The sequence below is a fragment of the Tupaia chinensis genome, unplaced genomic scaffold, assembly GCF_000334495.1.
Source record: "Tupaia chinensis unplaced genomic scaffold, TupChi_1.0 Scaffold146187_1, whole genome shotgun sequence".
Lineage (NCBI taxonomy): Eukaryota > Metazoa > Chordata > Mammalia > Scandentia > Tupaiidae > Tupaia > Tupaia belangeri.
In genome coordinates, this window is record NW_006206042.1 from 1530582 (window position 1) to 1556289 (window position 25708).

Below are 25708 nucleotides of genomic sequence, written 5' to 3' on the forward strand. Positions count from 1 at the left end.
TATATATTTTTTTTTTTTTTTTAAATGCTTGTACTTTGGAGTTTGTCTTCTTGGAAGCTTCCCCAAGATAATTATGCTATGTAAAAGTCTGTTATGAGAGACCATGTGGAAAGAGAAGATCTATTGCCTCGAGCTGCCTGTGAACACTCTTCCCAGGTAATCCACCAGCATTTGCAGGAGTGGGTCCATGCAAAACCAGTGGAAGAATTACCCAAGTGGCCCACAGAGTCATGAGCTATAAGAAATTATTGTTCAAGGCTACTAACTTTGGGGTGGTTTATTATGCAATGACAGACAACTGATACAGGTGTCCACTGTCAAACACCCAGATACATAAAGTGAATGATAGATTAGGAAGACGCTGTACACTTAGGTTATACACATTTACACTCTTTTCTGACAGCTTCGTGCAGAAGATGAAGAGCTGATGGCAGAGTGAAGGTAATGTGTTCAGAGTCTCATAGCTCTATGTCCAGATGCTGAAGAGTGGAGAAAGTCCTTGATGAACATGTGGCAGGACAGAAGGAGAAGAATAGGAGATGGGAAGACTTGGTGCAAATTCTAGTTCTACAAGTTTATTTTGAGCAAGTTACATAAGTTGTCAAAGCCTTTCTGTACCTATGAAATTGTGATTATGTGATCTATTTTCTGGGATTACCATCAGGATTAACTGATATGCTGTGTAATGCCTGGCAGATTGTGGGCATTAACTAGGTGTAAGCTCTTTTTTTTGGGGGGGGGAGGTTTTTGCTATAGGATATGTGCACTCACCAGAAAGAGACAGAAAGCGAGAAATCATCACCTGGGAGGGATGGCCATGCCACAATACTTTCTCCTCCATTCTCCTCTCCAGATTTTGGGCACGCATGCACATGTGCCTGGTGTGAGTTTAAGCCACCGGGTCCAGGACTTGAACTGTGGTCGACTACGTGGGAGTCCAGTGACATAGCCATTATGCCAACTGCTGGTCCCAGTGTAAGCTCTACCTGCATTTGTTCTGTTCACCAAACAGCATTTCAAAGAGGAGTTCACTGGGAACTTGGTCTTGAGGATCCATGGGACACCAACTCCAGGATCAGGAACTGGGAAATGTAGGGGCGTGGGGGTGGGTTTGTAGTGTTAGGAATCTGTAAACCAGCTCCAGGGATAGGGCAGAGTTTCTGAATTGATTTGTGTTCAGAGTCCTCTCACATGTAATTTTGCTGATCTTTTCATCACATTAGGCAGTGTCTCAGTCTTTGGAATTCTTTTCCTCTGTTACTTGTCAAAATACTTTATACTTATTCCCACTTCCTATGGTCCTGCTAAAAAAAAACTTATAAATTGCTGTTAAAAAATGAATTCTGTCCAGAAGTAGAGTCAGTAACAAATCTGTGGCATAACCCCAAACACAGAAAAAAAGGTGTTTGACAGGAAACAATGACCTTATTTCTGGGTCCTAGATGTGGCCAACCCAGGCAAAGACAATGTTCTGTCACTCAGGTGGGATAATCTCAAAAAAACAAATAGAAGACCCAGCTGGGCATTCACTCAGGGCAGTAAAGGGCCCTGTGGTTGCCAGTGGGATGCCTGCATCAGTCCAGTACTCATTTGAACTGTGATGACCTCCCCGATAGTTTGTGATAGCAAGAAATGTTCTCCGTGGTGCACTGTGAAAAGTAGTAATTAACTTTGAAACAGAAAGCTAGATGAAGAAGAATAGTTGGAGGTCTTCCAGGACAGAGAATGAGAAAATTCCCTTAGGTGACTGTTTCTTATGGGAGGAAATTTTAGAAGGGAATTCCTCCATTATCGAGGTTCTTAAAACATTATATAATACATAGGAAGATTTGGAGGGAGGGTACTTTAACCAGCTATTTTTCCAATCTGTTTTCCTGATCTGCTTGCTGATTTTCAAGCTGCTTAGGGTGTAAGTTATTGGTTTTCTTTTGTTGGGTTTGTTTTTGAATTTCCATTTAATGACTTTTTAAGTGAATCAGGTACTATGTTAGGTATTTTTAAATATACATTTATGTTTAATTCTCACAATTACCCTACAGTGGAAATATTATTTATCCCACGTTATAAAAGATTTTGACTTGGAGATTTGAAAATCAGATCTGTCTGACTTCAAGGATTTTGTTCTTTTACCGCATGGTGGTATAAGGTAGTATATCTTCAAGGACTTCAACTGAAGAACAACTTTACTGATCTTTGAAATAACAAGTCTCTTTGCTGATTGGGTCCATGTATTATGTCCGCATGTGGTACTATCATTACAAGGCACCTTTCGAGAACGCTTACTCTCGGAATTGCTCAAGTCCTGCTTTAATTGGGGGATAATTTGTTTACTCTTATTAATTTTATCTGGTTAAACTCCCCTGTCCTTTTCTTTATTTCGAGAACAATATTCCTCTATAAAAATCATAGTGCCATCATTTCGGTGGACTTTTCATTACACTTTTAAAAGTAAATGGTAGTTTTGGATTTTTTTTTTCCTGGCTAATATTTTCTATGAGTAACAGTTTGGATTGGAGTACAATATTCCATTATTAACAACATTGCACTCCTTCTAGTGTGTTGGAAAAGTCTTTCAGAAATAATTAAGACTATTTATAAATTTGGTGACTCTTTCTTTGTTCTTCTTTGTGCATAAAAACTAATAATGAACTGGTGTATCATCAGGGGTTGTGGAAAAGTCCACACAAACTGAATAACTAAAGAGTGTTTAATTAGAGAAACTGCAATTATGCCTCACTTAAAAACAGGAATACATTCCGAGGATTGTGTAGTCGTGTAACCATCATAGAGTGTACTTACACAAACCTAAATGGTATAGCCTAGTATTGTCTTATGGAACCATTGTTGTGTGTGTGGTGTGTTGCTGACTGAAATGCTGTTACGCGATGCCTGAGTGTACAGACCAAGGTATAGGCAGGGTTGAGGAAAACCTACAAGATACTTAGGCTAATAGTGGGGAGCCACTGCAACTCATAAGTCACCTCAGAAACATAGGTAACAAAAACAAGAAGTAGATGAACGAGATTACATCAGATGAAAAAGCTTCTGCACAACAAAGAAAACAATCAATGGAGTAAAAAAGCAACATCCTGAATGGGAGAAAATATTTGCCAACTATGTATTTGACAAGGGATGAATATTTAGAATGTGTAGGACATGCAAATGATTCAATAACAACAACAAAACCCAAATAATATGATTTAAAAAAAGGGCAATAATCTGAATAGACACTACTCAAAAGAAGATACACAAATGGCTAACACATATATGAAAAAATGTCCACCATCATAATCATCAAGGAAATGAAAATTACAACCATAATATGATATCTCACCCCAATTAGAGTGGTCACTGCAAAAAAGACAGAAACTAACAAATTCTGGGGAGGGTGTGGGAAAGAAGAACTCTTATAGACTGTTGGTGAGAATGTAAAATATTCACCATTATGAAAAACTCAAAAAAGTTTACTCAAAAAAGTAAAATTAAAATGACCATATTATCCAGCAATTCCACTACTGTGTAAATAACCAAAAAAAAAAAAAAAAAAAAAAAAAAAAAAACAAAAAAAAAAAAGATGGGTGTAAAACCCATCGTTTCTTCCCTCTTACCCTCACAGAGACAAAGGGTTAGTACGCTTTTTACCTGATAGTCAACAAGTTAGGATCTCGGGTACATATAACAAGCAATACCCCCACAGGTAAAAAAACAAAAAAAAAAAAAAAAAAAAAAAAAGAAATCAGTAAGAAAAAGAGATGGCTGTAGATCCATGTTTTTTTGCAGCACTGTTCATAATAGCAAAGGTGTGAACACAATTTAAATGTTGATCAAGTGTTGAATGGATAAAGAAAATGTGATATATTGATTCAATGGAATACTATTCAGTCGTAAAATAGAATGAAATTCTGCCATTTGTGGCAGCATGAATGAGCCTAGAGGACATCACATAAGTGAAATAAACCAGGCACTGAGAGAGAAATACTGCACAATCTCATGCGTATGTGGAATTTAAAAATATTGATCTCAGAGAAATAGAGAGTAGTGGCTAGTTATCAGAGACTGGGAAAGGTAGCGGTGACAAGGGCAAGTGAAGTTGGTCAATGGTACAAAGTTACAGTTCAATAGGAGGATTAAGTGTTAGTGTACCGTTGCACAGTAGGGTACCTACAGTTAGCAATAATATACTGTATGTTTCAAAATTGTAGAAGGGAGAATTTTGAATGTTCTAACCATGAGGAAATGATAAACTTCTGAGGCAATGAATATGGCTATTATCCCATATTATATGTATATATCAAAACATCACATTGTGGCCCCAAAACAAGGAAGTGAGGTGTCACTGGAATGCGTGGAGCATAGCTATATGAGAAGGGCGACCTGACATGAGCTACAGCCTATGGTTAAGGAATGCAGCTAATCCATGGTACCCTTGCAGGGAGGGAGAGAGCAGGGCAGTGGGGGAAGGATAGATACTCTAATCTATTTCCTTATCTTCTAATCTCCTGCCAGTGTCTCCTTTTGGCTGAACTCCTTTAGAAAGGGCAAGAGAGCCTGTTGATGCGGCCTATACAAGTCAGCTGTGTGAGGCATGAGCAGGGTGGAGAAGGGTGGAGAGAGGTTGGGGAAGGACAAATAGATTTTCAATGAACATGGATTCAAGATCTGGATGACTAATGCTTACGTGCAATCTGAGCTTTAGACCACAAGCGTACCTGGGAATGGTCTCCTACGGATCAGATAATTATTCTAATCTTTAAAAACTGGAACTATATTCTGCCTCTGCCTCCTTTAACTCTTCTTTTTAATTTGTGTCTTAATGATTTGAAACAATTCGTGCATGATCTAACTGCATGTCCCCTTATTATAAAAAGTATAAAAATAACTTCTCTGTAGTGGTGATATCATTTTATTGTCACTAACCAGAAATGGCCTCTTTATCTTACTGGAAAATAGAGTGGCTTGAATTCAACTTTTCTAAACCCAAAAAAAATCATCATTTTTGGCAGATAGTATTTGCAATTTAATTGGCTTATATCTAATGATTATATATAGCCGGCCAACTTTTTCAGCTACTTAGGGCTGCATTTTGCAACCATTTTTCTCTGATGGTTTTGCTAGAAAATGTTGCAATTAAAAAGTAGCTGTTTCTTGGGTGTCTTATTGACATTTGTTTATTTCTGGGACCTGGGAGATTAGTCAAATCTATTTTAATTTTTTTCAGGTACAAATAACATCTATGCCTGCTCATTAAAGTTGAATAAAAGAATGAGGGAATGAACTTTGTGGCTTTGATTATATTTTTCTTTCCCCCAGCTGTTTTGAGGAAACAGTTTTTAGGAAACTGTTTGGAAGAACACTTTGGTCCTGCTGGTATGTTCTTACTGACAACCCCCACACAGAGGTGGAGAGGGGGCTGCTCTCTGGGTCTTCATTAGGAGCCTTCATTTTCTTTAAAGAAAGTGAACTCACCTCCTGCTTGGTTGATTTTTAAGATATGTGGGCTATCTTTCATTAGCAATGTGAATTTCTTGCAGTTCTACTCTTGTCAAATATTAAAATTTGGACACCTCTGCTGCCCCACGCCTACCTAGAGCTTAATTAGAAGAGTGAGCAATTCTGATTGACAGTCAAAGGGTAGTTCCTTCATTATTCTAGATCAGCACTGTTCACCAGAACTTTCTGCGATGATGTTCCGTGGTGTGCTGTTCGCCATGGTAGCCACTAGCCGTATGACTATCTGACAACTATTGAAAGGCAGCTATTAAAACAGAAGAAGGTGGGCTTAACATTTTTAATTTAACTTTAATTAGTTTAATTTTAAGTACCTAATTATGCAGCAGCTACCATACTACACAGCACAACTCCAGAGACTTTTACCTGGGTTGAGTCTGATTATCTTCTCTGGTTTTCAAAAGGAAAGCATTTGGGCAGGCCCTGTAAGCCTAGTGATTAAGGCAGCCAGATCCCACATAGCCAACTGAGCCATTTGAACGTTGGTCTCTTCAGTTTGAAAAACACACTGGGTGTGTGAGCACGTTTGCCCCAAATCCTGACAGAACGGAAAAATGGAGGAGAGGGATTGTGGCATGACAAGTGCTTTTTCCCTTCCTCTCTGTCTCTGTGTCTCTCTCTGGAAAGTGTGCATGCTCTCTGGCAATGAAAGAGGAAAAAGAAAGGAACCAGCAGATGACATAATGGTTATAGTGCTGGACTCCCACATAGTCAACCGCAGTTTGAGTCCCAGACCTGGCAGCTTAAAACTCATGCCAGGCGTGTGTGCATACATGCCCAAAATCCCTAGAGGAGACTGGAAGAGAAGGGATTGAGGCATGGCCATCCCCTTGGGAGATGATATCTCACTTGTGGTTTCTCTGTCTCTTCAGCGAGTGCATGCACCCTATAACAAAAATCTCTCTTTCTCTCAAAGAAGAAGAAGAAGAAGAAAAGAAGAAAGAAAAATATTTATTGAATTGCAAATTTGTATTTTGTCATTACTGGTGTTTTTTTTTTTAAAGAATTATTTATTTAATTCTATTTATTTATTCATTTATTTTAATTTGGCCAGAGAGAGACACAGAGAGAGAAAGTAGGAAAGTAAGCCACCAGGTTCGGGACTCGAACTGTGGTCGGCCATATGGGAGTGTCCAGCACCTTAACCCACCACACCACCAGCTGGTCCACATTACTGGTGTTTTTAAAATATGTTACCACATTCTTGGACACTCCTCAGCCAAAAAAAATAAAAAATAAAAAATAAAAAGCTAGAGACAAATTACCCTTTCCTTAAACATAGGTTGGTCTTAGTAGCTTGTTTCTAGCAAATAGAATGTGTTAGAAGTGATGCCGTGTGGCTTTGAGGCTGGCTTTTAGAAGGTCATAGAGCTCGCCTGCCTCTCTCCCTCTCAGCCTGCGCTTCCAGGTAAGAATTCCAGCTGCTCTAGCACTGCCATGATAGAGGGTCGTATGGGTCGTATGGAGAGACCCTCTAGAGCTATCTGAAGAGCGCCAGATGTTCTAGCCCCAAGCTGTTGGAGTCTTCCCAGTGGAGGCTCTAGATTATTACACACCCAGCCACCATCTGACTACAGCTTTCTAAAAGACCCTAAGTGAGAACTACTTAGTGGAACCTCATCAATTTCCTGAGATAATAGCAATTGTTGTCATTTTAAGCCACTATTTTAAGGTTTATACGCATCATTAGATAACTGGAACATTCTTGCGAGAAGGGATGCTACAGGAAACAGGTCTGTGAAGCTCCCCGGTTTATTTACTGTGGTTGTTTTGAGGACAAAAGATACTACATCTGTTTCTTTTGGATTAATATCAGGAAGAGCTGTACTTCTTGAGCAACATAGAGGAAAAGTGAGAAAGCACCCCCAGGGGCATGGCCAAACCACATTCCCTTCTCTATTTTCCCCTCGGTATCTTTTGGGCGTGCACACATACACGCCTGGTGCGTTTTTTCCGAGCCACCAGCTCTAGGACTCGAACAGCATTGTCCACCATGGGGGGTCCAGTAGCCTTAACCACCATGCCACTGGCTGACCCCAAAACCAGCTGCTTTTACTTTAATACCTTTTTGCTTTAGTTGCTGGGAAGCTCGAAGCTGAATTCATGCCCCACTTTTGTAAGTAAATAGGACCATAGATAATTTTTTTATATTTATTTTTCTTTTTGCCTTATCATTTTAATCTTTTAAAATACCTTATTGTAGTATATAGTATCAAACAAAAAAAATTTTAAGAATTATTTTTTATTTAACTTTATTTATTTATTTATTTATTTTAATTTGACCCGAGAGGTACAGAACAAGAGAACGAGAGAGAGAGGAAAGTGAGAAAGCAAGCTGCCAGATCCGGGACTTGAACCTCAGTTGGTCATGTGGGAGTCCAGCATCCTTAACCATCATGCCACCTGCCAGCCCCAGTCAAACAACTTATAAGAATGCTTCTGGGCCTTTGGTGAACCTATGGGAGCTGCAGGTGGAGCACAATGATGGCTGGGAGTGCTCTGGGATTTTATTTCTTTTTTTTCTTGGAGAGGTTTTTGTGCTATAGGGCACGTGCACTCGCCAGACAGACAGAGACAGAGAGATAGAAAGCGAGAAATCAGCCACCAGGGGGATGGCCATGCTGTAATCCCTTCTCCTCCATTCTCCTCTCGGGATCTTGGGCACGCACGCACACACACCTGGTGTGAGTCTCAAGCCACCGGGTCTGGAACGCGAACAGTGACATAGCCATTACGCTAACTGCTGGCCCTGGGATTTTATATCTCTCCGATGGCCTTATTTATTTTTTAAGTTTATTCTTTTCTTCTATGAGAGAAAGAGAAAGTGTGTGTGTGTGTGTGTGTGTGTGTGTGAGAGAGAGAGAGAGAGAGAGAGAGAGAGAGAAAGGAACCTCAACAGGGTTTTCATCTCACAACTCACTTCCAGTCTCAGTTGACCCGGATCATGGGCATACATGCATGCACTTGACGTGTTCATCAGGATGACAGCCTTTCCCATGTGGGCCCAGTTGTATTACCACTGTGCTATTGCCTGGCTCTGGTCTTATTTTACAGAAAAAAAAATAAGGCTCTGAGAAGTGAAGTGACTGCTGAAATATATGGAGCCAGCGAGTAGCAAAATCTGAGCGTAGGCGAAGCTGTGTCTTGCCCTATCCATTTCACTCACTGGACACCATTGGTCAGATATTAAGTCTTTGCTAAGTGTCCGCTCTGGGCCTGGGTGCTTGGGGGAAGGAAGAGTAGCACAAAGATAGGGGGGAATAGTGTGTGTGTTTAAACATAAAGTAACAGCGGGGATAGTATATATGTCTAAACATAAAATAATTTATCTATTTAATTTTTTTTTTCATGTATGGCACACATGCATATTTCGGAGAGAGAAAGAAATACCCTCCATAGGTCTGGTTATGCTGCAATCCCTTTCCTCCAGTCCTCTAACCCATTGGATCTTGGTCACCAAGAGGGTCTTAGGTTGACCAGGCTGGACACTTAAACCTTGGCTGCCAAGTTGGATTTGGCTTCTCCTGAGCAGTGCATCACAGAGCCAGAAATGGCCTTAAAGTGATTTGTATTTTAAAAGAGGCCTGGGGGGCGAGGGGGACAGCAGCACAGCAGAAAAACACAACACTCTGCAAGGCTGAGCTGCACGGGAAGATTTTAGTTTGCATTGGGAGATCTCCTGACACTAGGCATACTATCCCCATGACCTGGGGCTGGCTGAGCTGGAGGTGGATTGTGGCATCAGCACCCTATTGGAAGTGTGCGCTCTCACTCTTTCTCTCCTCCTCAAGGGAGAAGTAAGTAAATAAACTAACAAAAAAAAAAAAAAGAAAGAAAAACAAATTAGGCTGTGTGTATGTTCTGAGGAATAAGGCATCACTTCCAAATGGTTGATCACGGAGGCTACAGGACAGAGGGACACCAAGACAGGCCTGGAGGGGCAGCTGTGCTTTCCAATGTGCAGATACTGGGAGGGAAGGTGAGGAAGATCAGCAGCAGGGAGTTTGGTGCTGGGAATTTTAGGCGCTGTGGCATTTGGTGGGGAAGATATTTTTGGCAGTGGGGATTGTGACATGTCTCAAATTACACCATGTGAATAGTTGCTTACTCTTCTGCTTAAGGGACGACCCCTATCCAAGGGCAAGAGACCTGCAAACGTAGATTGGAAAGACTTGGAGGGGAGAGAGAGAGGCAAATGCTGATTAAAGAGTCCACACAGCTGACTGCTCAGAAAACCCAACACATGGGACTATGTTCAGAAATGACTGCTTAAAACCTTTTCTCAGCAAATGGGCTTTAGACTTCAGTATAGAGAGAGAATTTTGGAAGAACTATGACACTGCCCAGCACTGCAGACGGGGTATTTCAGGACACTTCTGTGGCCGATGGCATGCTCAGTTTCTTCTGAGACTGCTTTATATGCCTTATGGTCCCTTCATGACCATGAGAACCTGGGGTTCCATAGAACTGCAAGCCCAGCAGTGCTTAAGAGTAGAAGCATGGAGACCAGCAGATGGCATAATGGTTACATTGCTAGAGTCACATGTAGTCGATCACAGTTCAAATCCCAGATCCCAGATACACACACCGGGTGTGTATGCCCAAAATCCTAAGAGGAGAATGGAGGAGAAGGGATTGTGGCATGGCCATCCCCCCCCACCCCCGGGAGGGGGTGACTTCTCGCTTTCTGTTTCTCTGTCTCTCTTACGAGCATACACACTTGCCTTATAGCAAAAATCTCTCTCTCAAAGTTAAAAAGGAGTGGAAGCATGGAGAGTAACAGTGATACTAGGGATAGTGTGGGAAGAGGGTGGGAAATGGGAGAGGATGAGAGGGAGGGAGTCAAGGGGAAAAGAAAGAAGCAAAACATTTAAGGGACACGAAAATGGAAAATGATCTGTTGATGATGACGTATATGGTAATTTCTTTGAGTGAGCCAATATGCAATGTATTCACAAAGGGAAAATTCATTTGGTATATTGTGATGATACACAGTGATTGAAGGTAAAAAAAAAAATAAAAAAAAAGAAAAAATAGTAATAAAAAAGATCAAGCCTCCTGTAGGGATCGATCTACAGCTCTTACCAGCAAATGATGAATTTATTACAATTAGTTATGGGTGACTCTCCTGAAATTCTGCAACTGCCTCTTGGAGTAGGAAAACCTCAGATCACATGGGTAGGATATTACTGATGAGATGCAAAGTTTTCTGGGCCATTAAAACAAGTTCCTGCCACTTGACTGTAAGTGAAAGCTTAAGCCAACCTCCTTTCTCAGTTAGAAAAACTAAACTCAGGATCTGATTACAGGCAAATCCTATGCCATTCTGCATGATTCTGCAGGGCACATAAGAAGGCAGGAGCCCAGGTAGATGCTCCACAAGTATGCTGACTCAGAACCCAGTGAGGTGGGCTGCTTTCCACAGAATGTCTGTAACACTGTAAATCACCAGTAATCACAGTTGCTCTATTAATGTTGCACTGTGCCATAGCGCTTATAAATCATGTTCACATACATGTCACATCTAATCCTCATAAAAACTCAATGAGGTGGATATTACTTGGCTACATTTATAGGGGAGAAAACTGAGGTGCGGATGACTTCAGGAAATTATCCTGGATTACAGGGCGTGCATGTAACAGTGGTAGGGTCTGTGTCTGGTGTTTGGATGCAAAGTCCATCTGTGCACTTCAGCAAGGCCCAAAGAGGGGAGGCAGGATGGGGAGCTGCTGGTGAAAGGGTGAATGCAGAGATACACGGGGTAAACCTTGGATCACCTAGGGTTAGGCTGTTCCGAGACAGGAGCGACCTTTGAGAGCTTTTTCTCTGTCCTGGAGGTAATCAGTTAGTGGCAGAGGACCTCAGGTCTGGACGTAACCAGAATGATGTGTTCAAGTCCTTGATTTTGCAGATGAGAAAACTGGAGTCTAAAGAAGTTAAGTGTTGTGTAAGACCCATACAGCTAACTGGTGAAAAAACTGGATTGTTGCCCCGTTTTCTGCTCTTAGACCAGAATTTCTACCACTCACTACTCCTAATACTCTTTCTGCTACACCTATTGACTAGGTAGACATACACTATGGCAAAAGATGATTGGGCGTTTCTTAGTTAAATGACATGATAGTAACAATTGCTTCAGGGGCTGGATGGTGGTGCAGTGGTAAAAACGTGATGCTCTGCGAGACTGACCCACATGGGAAGGTTCTAGGTGCATACCTGGTATGTGCCAGGTATGTGCACGCTCACCATCCAGAGCTGGCTGCCGCTGGGAATGGGTCACGGTATCAAAACCCTGTTGGGGATGCTGTCTGTCTCTCGCTCACTCATGGAATAAATAAATAAATAAACTTTAAAATGTTGGCGCTATTCATTGTAAAACTATGATGTGCTGGGCTGGGTATAGATATTTCATATGCCTGATTTTTAATCTTCATAAGAACTCTGCAAAGTCTCTTCTTATCTCTGAGAGGAGGCTGGGGCCAGGGATAAGGCGGACTTGTTCACAACACTGAGTTCATGTTCTTTTCACTGTGTGATGTGGCCTCAGCAATAATTTATCTCTTGTCCTAGAAAACAGAAATGCCAGAATGTTTTTTTTTTTAACATGGTCAAATATCAGTTTTTGCAAATCACTATAATTCATATCATCTGTGTTTATTCCTAGAAGTATATCTGATTAAAAAAGGAAGATAAAGGAGACAAATCAGTTATCACCTTTAAACAGAACTCTTAGAAGTCCTGATTGTTAACTAGTTTTATAATGAAAGAAAGCTAGCACTTTGTCTGAACTGTAGTGCAAATCATGTGCTTAAATAATTTTTTTTTGCAGAAGAGAGTTTTCTGTTTGTTTGTTTGTTTTGTTTTGTTTTGGTAACAACCCCTTTTCCTCCAGAGTAGGAGAATAGAGTTCTAGAGGTACTTTTGTGTTAATTAGTTTTTCTCTTTAAATTTAAATTCCTCTAGGAGAGCTAAGCATATTCATCATTTATACCTCAGTTAGAGTTTCTTTGATATATTTCCTTTTCTCTTCGTATCTGTGATATGCATTCCAAATTAAAAAAAAAAAGAGAGAGAGAGAGACTTTTATTTCGCTTGGAAAATTCCTAGGAATGGGAATCTGAGTGTCATGCCCCCAGGAGGAATTCGGACTATAGTCGGGTATCAGGGAAGTGCTTGGACTGTGAGCCATCAGGGAAAGGGTGTAGGGGAGTGGGAGATGGCACGAGAAGAAGCTGGGGAAGTGTCAGAGCAACATTTCTCAACGTCTCCCTCATCCCTGGTGGCTATTCCTGGCCAATTGCACTCTGAGATCCTGAACTGCCAGTGGGGGGGTAATTATTGGCTTAAAGCTCTGATTTTCCAGGCACCATGGAAAGAGATGTCATGACATGCCCTTCCATATGATTCCAAACTCTCTTCCCCTGTCCTTTGGCTGCATCTGTTTTTACAGGGATCCTCTACTTATATCTCTTCCACCCGGAATGGTCACATTCTGCTCCTGTAGGAGTGAGGTGAGAGCCTTCGTCTCTGAAATAGTGGGGATTTCTGCTTCAAGGCCATCCTGATGGTGCCTCTTACTTGGCTATCTTGACTTCCCACTTGGTTTCTGACCCTTTGACTTGCATTGGTCTCTGTGCCTGTGGGTTTCCTGGCTTCTAACTGCTGATTGGTTACCTACGAACTTAATCTTGACTCCTGATATGCATTCTGATTCATGACTGCTCGTTTTGCTTCTGAGTCCCACAGACTTTTCCTGCCTTTCAGTTCTTACTTGTAGTTCTCAGACTTGTATTTTTCTGTCTGACTTCCTACCCTGGCTCTGGGGTACCTCATCAGTACCATACCTGATCCAATAAGGAGATCCAATCTCGTTCAGCAGCCACCTAAACAAGTTCGTTGTGGGAGCTGACAGTCTCACAAGTCATTGGGCATCTGGCATGATTCTCAGGAACTTCCTGATCCCAGAGTTGATTTTATATGTAAGAAGAGTTCAAGAAATGCTTAGACTGAAGACATATTTTGTAATCAAGGGACAATAATTGTTATTCTTTACAGTTGTTGAGTTAGCAATGCTTCTGTAAATTGTAACATAGTGTTCCAAATTTATATTGAGTTCCTGTGGTGTCCTGAAATTGAGGTCAGTTCACCTCTCCAGAGAAGACCAGACATATTTCTGGGTTGCAGGATATTCGATTCTGGATTCATGGGTGATCATTTCTACTGCTTCTTCCTCATTCTAAAAGTGAACGCAAATCAGTTCCTCATAGAGCCTAGCTTTTTGTAGTAAAATCTCATGTAAAATCCTAATGTATCTCTATAGGATATTATTAAAGGCAAACCATTTCTACATTCAAAATAACTAAGCCAAATCACAATCCTCGGTTGGGAAAAGGAGATTCGATATCTGGGTCTGAAAAAGCTCTGGCACTTTGTCTTGCAGGTTTCTTGAGAGTGTTCAACTGTGGGTAACTTCTTGAACAAATGAGCTCAAGACTTCTTGTCATTTTCCAAAAAAATGTATTAATCCATCTGCAAGGGAAGATAGGGTAGGTTATCACACAGTGGTTCTTTCAGACCATTATTCTTACGAATCCACATTGAGTTCATTTCTAGAATTATAACTGATAATGACCGATAAGTTGATGAGTCAATGTCATCCCTTAGAAGCTCATGATGATTTTAAGAACAAATTGTCAACCATATTTCTAACCCAATTTCAGATGTGGCTCTCAAAGTAGAGGATTTCCACAGCATTACAATGTACTCTGCACTTGTAGCTGCTTTTTGAGCTGCAGGGTTTGGTGGGGTTGGGAATGTTGACCTCAGGAAGGATGTGGGACAGTGCTTGGCAATCATGTGACACAGCCGCTATTCCTTCCCGACATTAACTGGTGTTGACTGGATAAAAAACAGAACACCATTCCTGGTTAATGTTGAAATTCTCTGTTGTGCCCTTTGAAATTCCGGTAATGATTTCCTTCCATTGTGCAACTTAAGAAGCCTGATGAAGCCACATGTTTGACAGAACCTGTTTCTGGAAATATCTCTTATAGAGACCCCCTATAGGTGTTCTAGAGTTGCTTGAGGGACAGTTAGGGCTGGATGATGCCACAGAGGCCACAAGCCAAGTCTGTGTGGCCAAAAATCACATCCTATAGGAGTGGGGGTAGGGAGAAGCAGGAGCCAATGTATGAGAGATTCAGCCCCAACGCAGAGGATGCATTACTCAGACACCAACATCGTGGAGAGTTGAACGGAACACAAGGAAACAGTCCCTGATAAACCAGTGCAGTAATTGGAAGTGTTTGTGGTGATGTGAAGAAGGACTCAGGAGGCCTCTAGGGTGAGATAAGGCAAGCAATCAACGTGTCAAGGTAATTTGTTAGCAGTTCTGGCTTCGGGTTGAGGTGTATAAACCTGCCTGTTGTGATGTATGAAGGCAGCTAACCTGAGGAAACTTGGCCGTAGAAGGACAGCGGCAAAGTGGAGCCTGCTTGGAAATGACAAGGGGGCCGTCTATAACATAGGTCCCAACAAAGGCAGACCCTGATGACAGCCACTGGTAGAGGTGGAGGGGGTAGGCACAGCCTTTATCCAGGAGAGCAGGGTGTATCCCAGTTTTCCCTGATCTTGCTAAGTAGCTCTTAGGCTCTTTCTTAGAAAGCCCAAAAATGGCTATAAAGGCTTTAGCGAAGGTTCACCTCTACAAGCTACACAGTCACTAACTAGCTCTCTGAGCTCACACTGACTGCAGACACCCTTGCCATCTCATCGAGACCACATTGATTGTGCGTACTTTCTGTTATAGTTTACTTACATATTTCTTCCATGAACGAGAGAGAGAGAGAGAGAGACAGAGAGAGAGAGAATATGTGAGAGAGAACCCCCAACAGGGTCTTGATGCCATGATCTGCCCCCAGCTTCAGCCAGTCCTGGATAATGGACACACACATGCCTGATACACTCAAGGAAGTCTTTGGATGAAAACCCAGAACCTTCCCATGTGGGTCAACCTCAAAGAGTGTGTTTCATTGCTGCACCATTGTTCCCCAGCCCCCACCCAGCAGCTCACTGATCTCTCAGAGCCCAGACTGACTGTGCACAACCCTGAGCATCTCACCCATCCCATGTGATTATATATCGCACGCTACACTGCTGTTAATCTCATGCCTGGCTCTGTACATTTCTTCCTGTCCTACTGAGTTCATCCTAACAGCATACACCCTTCCCCATCTCAGCAATCTCACATTCACTCTGCACTGAACTCAGCTGAAACCACACAGCCCAGCTCACTGACTTCACCGATTATATAATGCTGTGACAGCACCTGCTTTTGGCCCACTCAGTATCTATTTTTCCATTCTTCCTAGAAATAAACCCTGGTTTTATTCAAGGTGGTGCTCTGCACAGCTAAGAGACTACATTGCCTAGTCTCTCTTGCAGTTAGGTTTGGTTAAGTGCTTCAGTTCTGGGCAATGACATTTAAGTGGAAATTTTGGGGTGGGAATTCTCAGAATTGGGTCTGAATGCTGGGGCTGACCTCTTGCCCTTAGTCTTTTCATGCCCTCCCCCAGCTTTGAAAATAACCATGAAGGCCAGATCTCATCAGTCATCTTGTGACTTTGAGAACAGAGGCTGCCTAGTAAGAATGGTTTGTTCATACAGTAGAGGGGACTTGCGTCTTGGATAATTCTGTGGAATTACAGCACCACTCCCTGGGACTTCTAGCTTTTGATGTCTTTTATGAGAGAAAACAAGCCCTTAATTTTGACTAAGCCACTGCAGTTAGGTCTCAGCTACTACAGGTAATCACACTTCTTACTGACACACACTCTCGTCACTCTATTAGCTGTCAACTCACGTTGACCACAATGTGCTGGCCATCCCTGTCAGTCTGTGTGTATTCAGTGTACGACCACTTGACCAGAATGGTGCCTAAGTGGAGCAACTCTTAATTTTTTTTTTTTAAATGCCAAGAAGAGTTTCTGTGTTTTGCTTCTGACTCATGCGGTTGTATAAAGCAGAATAATTCTGACTCTCTGGGACACATAAATCACATTCCATAAATGGTAATGAGGAGAGGCTAAACCTGGACCGCAGCACGGGAAGCAGTAGTCAGGTGGTGCCCAGAGATGTTGGGATCAGTGGTTCTTCCTTCTCTGGATCATGTCACATCGTGTTGTGGTGATTACCTCTGCATCATAGAAGTTGGAGTAGGATTGCCCAGCAAGTATCCTAGTGTAAAGCTGGGTCACACCCACTACACTTCTCAAAGGACTGAATTTGAAAAAAAAACAAATACACATTAATATCCTTATCTTGCTTTGCACCTTTCTCTCTAAAAACCCGAGGAAATGAAACTCAAGATAGGGAGATTGCAGTTGGAAGGCTGGAAATGGAAAGATGGGATTGCACACGTGTTACCCAGTGCAGGGATCTGCTGTGAATGGTGTGGCCGTAAGGTGCAAAGTGGTGGGCCTGTCTTAGTCCTGCCGGCATCTCATCTTCCATTGCAGCGGCCATCAGTCTTTGAGGCATAGCCATGGTGAAACTCTTGCTTTGGTTTCCGTTCCTCCTTATCCCTTTTGGGAAAGGCCTTTTCCTTAGGTATTATCATGGTGGAACAGGGGAGGGGTCCTGTGGGAGGACAAATACGAAGGTAAATGGTTTCCTCACCAAGGACTCTTCAGGCTGCAAAAAAGCAAGCTTGAGAAGAGAAATTTCTAGATAGGCTAGACATCTCCTTTCCCTGTTCCATCAGAACTAGGAGGCATGATTTAAAACCTAAGCAATTGATTTAAGGTAAAAATGAAATTCATTATTTTATTTAATGTTTTTAATTTTATGATTTCTTATTTACATGCAATCATTGTACATCTCTGTACTACACAAACATTATTTTAGACAAGAAGATCTCAGGTTCCTGCATGGACTTCTAGACCTCTGTTCTTGACTAAAGAACCATGTTTTTATTTTTTTTTCCCAAAGAATTATTTTATTTAGCTTTATTTACTTATTTATTTTAATTTGACCAGAGAGGAACAGAGAAAGAGACAAAGAGAAAGTGAGAAAGCAAGCCACCAAGTCCGGGACTCAAATTGCAGTTGCCCATGTGGGAGTCCAGAGCCCTTAATCACCTTGCCACCTGCTGTCCCCAAGAACCATGTATTTATATGATCCCTTTTGTGAGACTCTTGATGATTAGCCATCATGGGCAAGTAAGGACCTGTGCCTCTTTGCAGCCTTAGGGTGGTCCCTTAGATTTGAGATTCACAGGGACTCACACGTCTGAGTTACAGTCACGGCTCCTGCTGTTTTATGTATGTTCCACTTTGGCTGGCATTCACACAGTTAATTATTTCTCTAATAAATAATGCATATTCATGTTTCAGTAATGAATTTCCTAACTCCTTAACCTCTGTAGTCTTACTTCCTGCCCACCTGCCTACCACAGGCTTTGGGTAGTATTTCTATCATTTTATATGAACGCTGCACCCCGTCCTAAAGAAGTTGTGGCTCTATGCCTTTGTTCTTTCCAGCCCATCCCGTGTTGACACCCGTTGTTAAGGACAGATCACTTAGCCCCTTTGAGCTTCAGGTTTCGCACCTATAAAATGCAGGCAAGACCATGCCCTAAGCATGAGAAATTCACGTAAGTCACAAGCTGGTAACAGGCAGAGCCCAGGCCTTCGGATCCCTCCTTGGATCCTTTCCTATGACACCAATAACTCACAGCTTGTTGTGGAAATCAGATTAGGCAATGTACTCAAAGGCATTTTATGCTCTGAAAAGTGACATAAAGATCTTTGTGATTATTGCTAGGGATTTATGCTCCCTAACAGTCCTGGTGACAGAGTGAGACCTCTGTTCTTAGAGAAAATTACTTTCCTTTGCTGTTTTTTGTTTCTCAGGGGAATAGCTTTCAGGATTTGTAAAGAGTCAACTAATACCTATGAGGTTTTAAACTACCGTGGGAGAAGTTTCTGTGGGTCTTCCCTACTGCCTGAGTCTTCTCTGAACTCCTGAAAGCTTGAGTTTGTTCTCTTTGGCCCCTGGCATTACAGTAGCCATGTCATCCTTCTCAGACATCGCTCCTCTCTCTTCCTCTGTCAAGAATCATGAGGATTCCACGCTCCCATGTTCTACCTTCGTGGTTCTGAGTCCAGCTTGGATAGTATTGATTTCTGATGGATGAAAACCTCCTAGTGAGGGAACTCTTGTAGGAAGACTGTTTTCAGAAGACAGAGATAAAGATGATAGGGCAGCAATAGAATTCCTTCAGGGGAGACTATATGAAGACCTAGTTTTTGAAAGGAGAAAATAGAGATGCCGACAGGTGAGGTGCTGAGGGTCACAGAGGGATTAACACCATCTACATGGTGAGGCCGTCAGTCCTAATATTCCAGACTTACATGCGCTGATCAAGTGTTCCCCAAATCCCTCTGTGGACCCGGGTTCTCCCCAGACCTATGGAGTCTCCAGGATGTCATTTCTCCTTTTGTCTCAGGCCTTGGAGTGATACTGCTGCTGTCTACAACTGGACCGCTGGCGCTTCCCTCTTGCTTTCTATCTGATTGAAGGACATTTTGGAGCTCTAAGGGGGTTCTTGAGAGGAATGAGCTTCTTAAAGAGGGTTCAGTCACCAGAAATAATAGAACTGTATGATTTTAAAGCCAGAGAGGTCCTTGAAAATCTTATAGTTCAAAGTTCTTATTTTACAGATGAGGACAACTGAGGTCCAGGGAGATTAAGTGATTTGTTCAAACTTTGATAGTAAAATAGTATCTGTATTAGGAGAAGAATGCAGGTTTTTTAAGAATTATTTCTAATTAAATGCTCTTTTCTACTGAATCGTTTTGCAATCAGGAGAAAGTCAGGCTTTGATGGATAACTATAGAAGGGTTAGGGCAGATTCAAGAATTACCTGATTTATTATCTGGCAGTAGTAGCCACTCTAAAAGAAAATGGCTCTGAGTTAGTTTTCCAAAACGATCAGGGTCACAAAAATGCACATCTAAATTGTAAAGTCCCTGTCTACATTTCCCACTGCTCTTCATTTCTCTTCCTGTTTATGATCTCACCTTCTAGTGTCTTCCATCTTAATAAACTGAAGAGCACAAACAGGTACCCATCGGAGCCTCCGTGACCTTTCTTCTTTTTTTTTCTTCTTCTGCCATTTTTTTTTTTTTTTTTTTCTTCTTCTGCCATTTTTTTTTTTTTTTTTTTCTTCTTCTGCCATTTTTTTTTTTTTTTTTTTCTTCTTCTGCCATTTTTTTTTTTTTTTTTTTCTTCTTCTGCCATTTTTTTTTTTTTTTTTTTCTTCTTCTGCCATTTTTTTTTTTTTTTTTTTCTTCTTCTGCCATTTTTTTTTTTTTTTTTTTCTTCTTCTGCCATTTTTTTTTTTTTTTTTTTCTTCTTCTGCCATTTTTTTTTTTTTTTTTTTCTTCTTCTGCCATTTTTTTTTTTTTTTTTTTCTTCTTCTGCCATTTTTTTTTTTTTTTTTTTCTTCTTCTGCCATTTTTTTTTTTTTTTTTTTCTTCTTCTGCCATTTTTTTTTTTTTTTTTTTCTTCCCCCCTTTTTTTTTTTTTTTTTTTTTGGTATCATAAACCTGGGTTCTTATGAGATCCCAGAAAGGAAGAGAATAGAAAGGGCACATTTCCTTCATGTTGATCTCTGCTAACTGATTTCCTTTGTGGCTGGGGAATGTGGGCCTGGGCTTATTTCCAAGGCTATGTGTAACCAAGAACTAGAAATGGAAAACTTAACAGGTGTTCAACAGTTTTAACAGTTAAATTTAAATACATTCAGCTAGCATGTAAGATGATAAATTTAATGTGCATTTTTACTCGGAGATATATTGGAGATGACCCATACTGGCTCGCAAGGCTGGATTCTTAGTCAAGAATTATTATGAGCCTGTGAGAACATTGGTAGCTTAAAATCAGACATGGCTCAGCCTTGGTGGTGCAGGTGTTGGTCACCACTGCAAAATACTAGAGCCAGGTGAGTAGGTGCAGGCGTCAGTCCTTGGTTGACCTGAACAGCTGGTTGTCCCCGTGACCCTGGCTAGCAAGAGGACTAGGATTCTTGTTTCTTTCTCTCATTTTTCCCCACCCCAACAAATAAACTTAAAAAAAAATCAGACATGGTATTATGGTATATTTATATTATGGCAATCAGCAACTGCAATAAATCGGGACTTTGTCCATTTTTTCAGAGAGTTAGTTTTCCAGAACAACAATATCTTTGGCATGTGAAAACATCCAGAAAAATGATGATTCACATGCTAGTGCATATGCATGTATTATCTTGATTCATTTATAGAAAGAGAATTATGTTTTAGAACGTTTCCTGAGGTCTTTTCATATCAACACCTATAGGCCTAAGTCACTATTTTAAATGATTATATAGTTGGCTATTATATGCTTGTACCATCCTTTATTTTAACCAACGTCTTAATGACCAATGCATTCATTTTTGTTTTTCCCATAGTAAGATCCTGAGACACAGGGAGGTGAATCCAGGGAACACAAGCGAGATAGAGAAGTGTGCTTATTCAAATCAGCATCCAGTTAGTGTCCTCACATTTGATTGGCTTATCCATCCCCTAAATCTCTTTTAATTTTCTCCCCCTTTGTTGCTCCCCCCCCTTTGCAATTTACTGAAGAAACTGGGTCATTTTGCTGATTGGATCCCGATGGCATCATTTAACATCTCCTCATATGCAATACTTTCTGTAAATTATGGTTGGACCTAAAGGTAGAAATTTGTCCTCATTTAATAATGGTAATAAAGTAACGATAGGTATTGATTGTTAAGCTCCATTTATCTTTATTATTACTATTTTTTTAAATAATAGACTATACATTTTAGAGCAGCTTTAAATTTAAAGAGAAATTGAGAAGATAGTGCAGAGAATTCCCATCTATTTGCTCTACCTCCTCCTCCTCCTGGACCATTTCCCTTATAATCATTTGACTCTAGTGTGGTACATTTGTTACAATTAATGAACCAATAGTGATACATCATTATTAACTAAAGTTTATAGTTTATTCACATTTTCTTAGTTTTCACCTAATGTCTTTTTTCTATTCCAGGATCAAATTCAAGAAACCACATTACAGGGCTGGACAGTGGCTCTATAGTAATGCAGTGTTCTACAGTGCTGGACCCATATGGGAAGGTCCATGGTTCTCATCCTAGGACCCTCCTCGAACATGTCATATACATGCATGCCTGTGATCCAGGCTGGCTGAGGCTGGGGCTGGATTTCTGTGTGCAGATAAAAAATAAACTTGAAAAAGGAAAAGATACCACATCACATTTCATTGTCTAGTCTTAAGTTCTTGGCTGTGGCAGTTTCTTTCTCACTTTTGATGACCTTGACAGTTTTGAGGAGTACTGGTCAGATATATTGCAGGATGCTCAGCTGTTGTCACTAAGGTGCTTTCCCCCCCCGCGCTCACAATTAGGCTGATATGTCCGTTTTTGGTAGGAAGATCCCAGAGGTGAAGTGCTGCTCCCATCACGTTACCTCAAGGGTACAGACTATCAACATGGTGTGTGCCATTGGTGTTGACCTTGATCACTTGGCCAAAGTAGTATTGGTGGAGTTTCTGTCCCCTTCCTCCTTTTCCATACCTCCACACTCATCGGAAGAATGTCACTGCCTGCAGCCTATGCTTCCAGTGTGGGAAGTTACATGTCCCCTTCTTGCTAAGTCCACTTCCTAGAGGAGTAAACATGCACATAACTTATTTGGAGTTCTTTTGGGTGGGATAGTTGTCTCTTCTCCTTATTTATTTACTCAATCATTTATTCATGTAAATATGGACCAGGAATATTTATTTTATACTTTGCATTATAATCCAATACTATTTCATTTTGTTCAGCTGTGGTCCATGGAATTTTTTTTTGTTGTTGTTGTTGTTGTTATGGGGCATGTGTGCTCACAGCAGACGGACAGGGAGAGGGGAAAATGAGTAAGCACCACCCAGGGGGAATGGCCAAGTTACAATCCTTTTTCTTCCATTCTCCTTCTAGGGATTTTGGGCATGCACGGTGTGATATTCAAACTGCCAGGTCTGGGACTCGAACCACAGCTGGTCATGTGGGAGTCCAGTGACACAACCACTGTACCACCTGCCGGCCCCACCTCTACAGATTTTCAAGCAGACCACAAGATTGTACGCTATATTGGAATGTCCTTACAAGGTTCTGTTATTGACCTGCTAACAGAGTGAAAACTCCAGAATTATTATTTTCAAATGGAAGAAGGAAAGACAAAGGGACAGAAAAGTATTCAGACTTCATTTTCTTTCTTGTGCCTTGTGATCTTCTCCTCTGCTGCCTTCTCTGCTGTCTCCTCATCCTGCAAAGCCTTCTCTACCTCTTCCCTGACCTTCAAAGCCACTTTCACCCTTAGATCGATTTTTTCTTTTTCTTTTAAAATTTTGTTATAAAGCATTTATGCTTTCTGGGAAGAGAGAGAGAGAGAGAGAGAGAGAGAGAGAGAGAGAGCAAGAAATTACCTCCCAGGGAAGATGGCCATGACACAATTCCTTCTCCTCCATCTCGCCTCTTGGCATCTTGGGCACACATACACACAGTGTTTGTTCGTTTGTTTGTTTTTTGAGAGTTTTTTGCTATAGGGCGCGTGCGCTCGCCAGACAGACAGAGAGAGACAGAGAGACAGAAAGTGAGAAATCACCCCCCAGGAGGGATGGTCATGCTGCAATCCCTTCTCCTCCATTCTCCTCTTGGGATCTTGGGCACGCACGCACATGCGCCCGGCATGAGTTTTAAGCCACCAGGTCCAGGACGGGAATCGCGGTCGACTACATGGGAGTCCAGCGACATAGCCATTACGCTAACTGCTGGCCCCAAACACAGTGTTTTTTTCAAACCACCGTATCTGGGACTCAGACCTCACAGTCAACCATATGAGCTCTAGTTGCCGTAATTACCACATTACTAGTTGGCCCTAGGACCTAGTGGCTTCCTTTCTCACTTTCCTTCCCTCTCTCTCTTTCACTCTGTCCCTCTCTGGTCAAATTTATTTATTTTCACGTTTTATTGATTCACAAAATGCCTTAAACTAAAAATATGGACAAAACTAGACTCCAGTGACAAGTGCACTGTAATTTTCTTCTGAAACATTTTTTAAAATTAATTAATTTACATTCATTCCCTGAGCATTGTCACAGCATACAAAATGTTATTTCCCATCCAGAATATACTGCATAGTGGCTTAATCATACATGTTATTGTCAATAATTTTCCATTTCTTGGGAACCAGCAGTTAGTGTAATGGCTATGTCGCTGGACTCCCACGTAGTCGACCGCAGTTCGCGTCCTGGACCCGGTAGCTTAGAACTCACGCCAGGCGCATGTGCGTGTGTGCCCAAGATCCCGAGAGGAGAATGGAGGAGAAGGGATTGCGGCGTGACCATCCCCACTGGGGGGTGATTTCTCGCTTTCTGTCTCTCTGTCTCTCTCTGTCTATCTGGCGAGCACACGCGCTCTATAGCGAAAACCTCTCAAAAATTTTTTTCATTTCTAGTTTCATACATATATATATGTGTGTGTATGTATGTATATATGTATGTATGTGTGTATATATATATATATATATATTTACCCCATTTCTCACCCTATGCCATTTTCCACCCTCTTCTCACATTATCTCAGGTGTCTACAGTTGTTTTCCATTACTTTTCCCCCCCACGTTTTATTGATTCACAAAATTTCTTAAATAATCTAACTACTTTCAATAGCAAGTGATAGGTGCGCATCTGTGAATACATGTCTGACTTTAGGTGTGAAACTCTGAGTAGAATGAATATACTGTAAAGTAGCACCTAACTGATGCTATATAGTTTACTACAGTCATTAAATAGGTATTTTTTAATATATATTTTTATTTCAAGAAAAGCAGTTTTAGTTTTAATAAATCAAAGAAATGTTAAGGAACTTTGCTTAAAACTTAAAGCAGGAAACAGGTTAGAATTCTGTTAAAATAGTAGGTACATGAAGCTATTGGTAGCTCAAGACAGGACAAAAATCCTTAAAACTGGAAAACAAAGCCTGGAAGAAAATCAGCAATGTTTTAGTCAAAAGCCATAAGATGCTATTTCACCAATTCAGTCTCATGTACTTTATCTTCTCTTGTGGTTTGATCTTCCCGATTAAAATATGAGATATCATATTCAACTCCAGACTTGTCCCCACAATTAAGTTGGTCATTTTCTTAGTTTTTGAACTCTTATTTCTGTGTCTGTATTTAATTTTCCTGGAATTGCACTACCTTGAGAACTTCTTAGAGATCTGGTCTGGTGTTGGTAAATTCTTTCAGATTTTGTTTATCTGAGAATGTTCTTGTCTTTCCTTCCCATATGAAGGATAATCTTGCCGGGTACAGTATTCTTGGCTGAAATTGTTTTTCACTTAACACTTTGAATATATTTTCCCATTCTTTCCTAGCACACATTGTTTTCAATGAGAAGTCTGCTGTCAATCTGATGGGATATCCTTGGTAGGTAACTTGACATTTCTCTCTTGCCAATCTTAGTATCTTGTCTTTGTGGGTTTGGTCAATCTGGCTATAATGTGTCTTGGAGAAGATCTTCTTCGGTTGATTCTATTTCGGGTCCTTTGTATTTCTTGGGACTAGATCTTTGAATCCCTCTCTAGATTTGGAAAGTTTTCTTCCAGGATTTCATGGAATAGATTATCAATGCCCTTATGAGTCTCTTTGCCTTCCGGGATACCAATTATCTGGATGTTTGGATGTTTGATAGTATCTAGTATTCCTTGTATATTATTCTCATTTTGGGGACAATTTTCTCAATCTCTGTGGTGGATTTTCCTAGGCCAGTGATTCTACCTTCTATATCTGAGATTCGATTTTCTGTATGATCTAGTCTGCTTTTAATACTTTCAAGGGAGGTTTTCACTTCCTGTATTATAGCCTTCATCTCTAACAGGTCCATTTGATTCTTTTTTATAGTACTTCCTCTTTTAAATCTTGCAAGAATTTCCTCACCTCCTGGAACTCATCAGCTCCTTTCTCCTGTGTCTTCTGCATTTCATTATCTCTCTTCTCTTCCATCTCTGTTAGCTTTGTCACTATGATTATTTTAACTTCTTTTTTTTTTAAAAGAGAGTTTTTTTTTTTTTTTTTTTTTTTTTTTTTTAGTG

General features: G+C 40.9%; 1 long non-coding RNA gene across 3 annotated transcripts in view; it reads left to right on the plus strand.

Annotated features, from left to right (window-relative positions):
* Positions 1 to 21751, plus strand: part of LOC102488836 (uncharacterized) — a 57277-nt gene extending 35526 nt beyond the window's left edge. For 2 of the 3 annotated variants that reach the window (XR_001369766.2, XR_337455.3), the window contains one exon: positions 21607 to 21751. This is a non-coding gene — a long non-coding RNA (uncharacterized LOC102488836). Of the gene's footprint in view, positions 1 to 403; positions 725 to 21606 lie in introns of those variants that run through there. The other variant, XR_001369767.2, reaches the window with a different exon arrangement.
* Positions 21752 to 25708: the final 3957 nt, after the last annotated feature.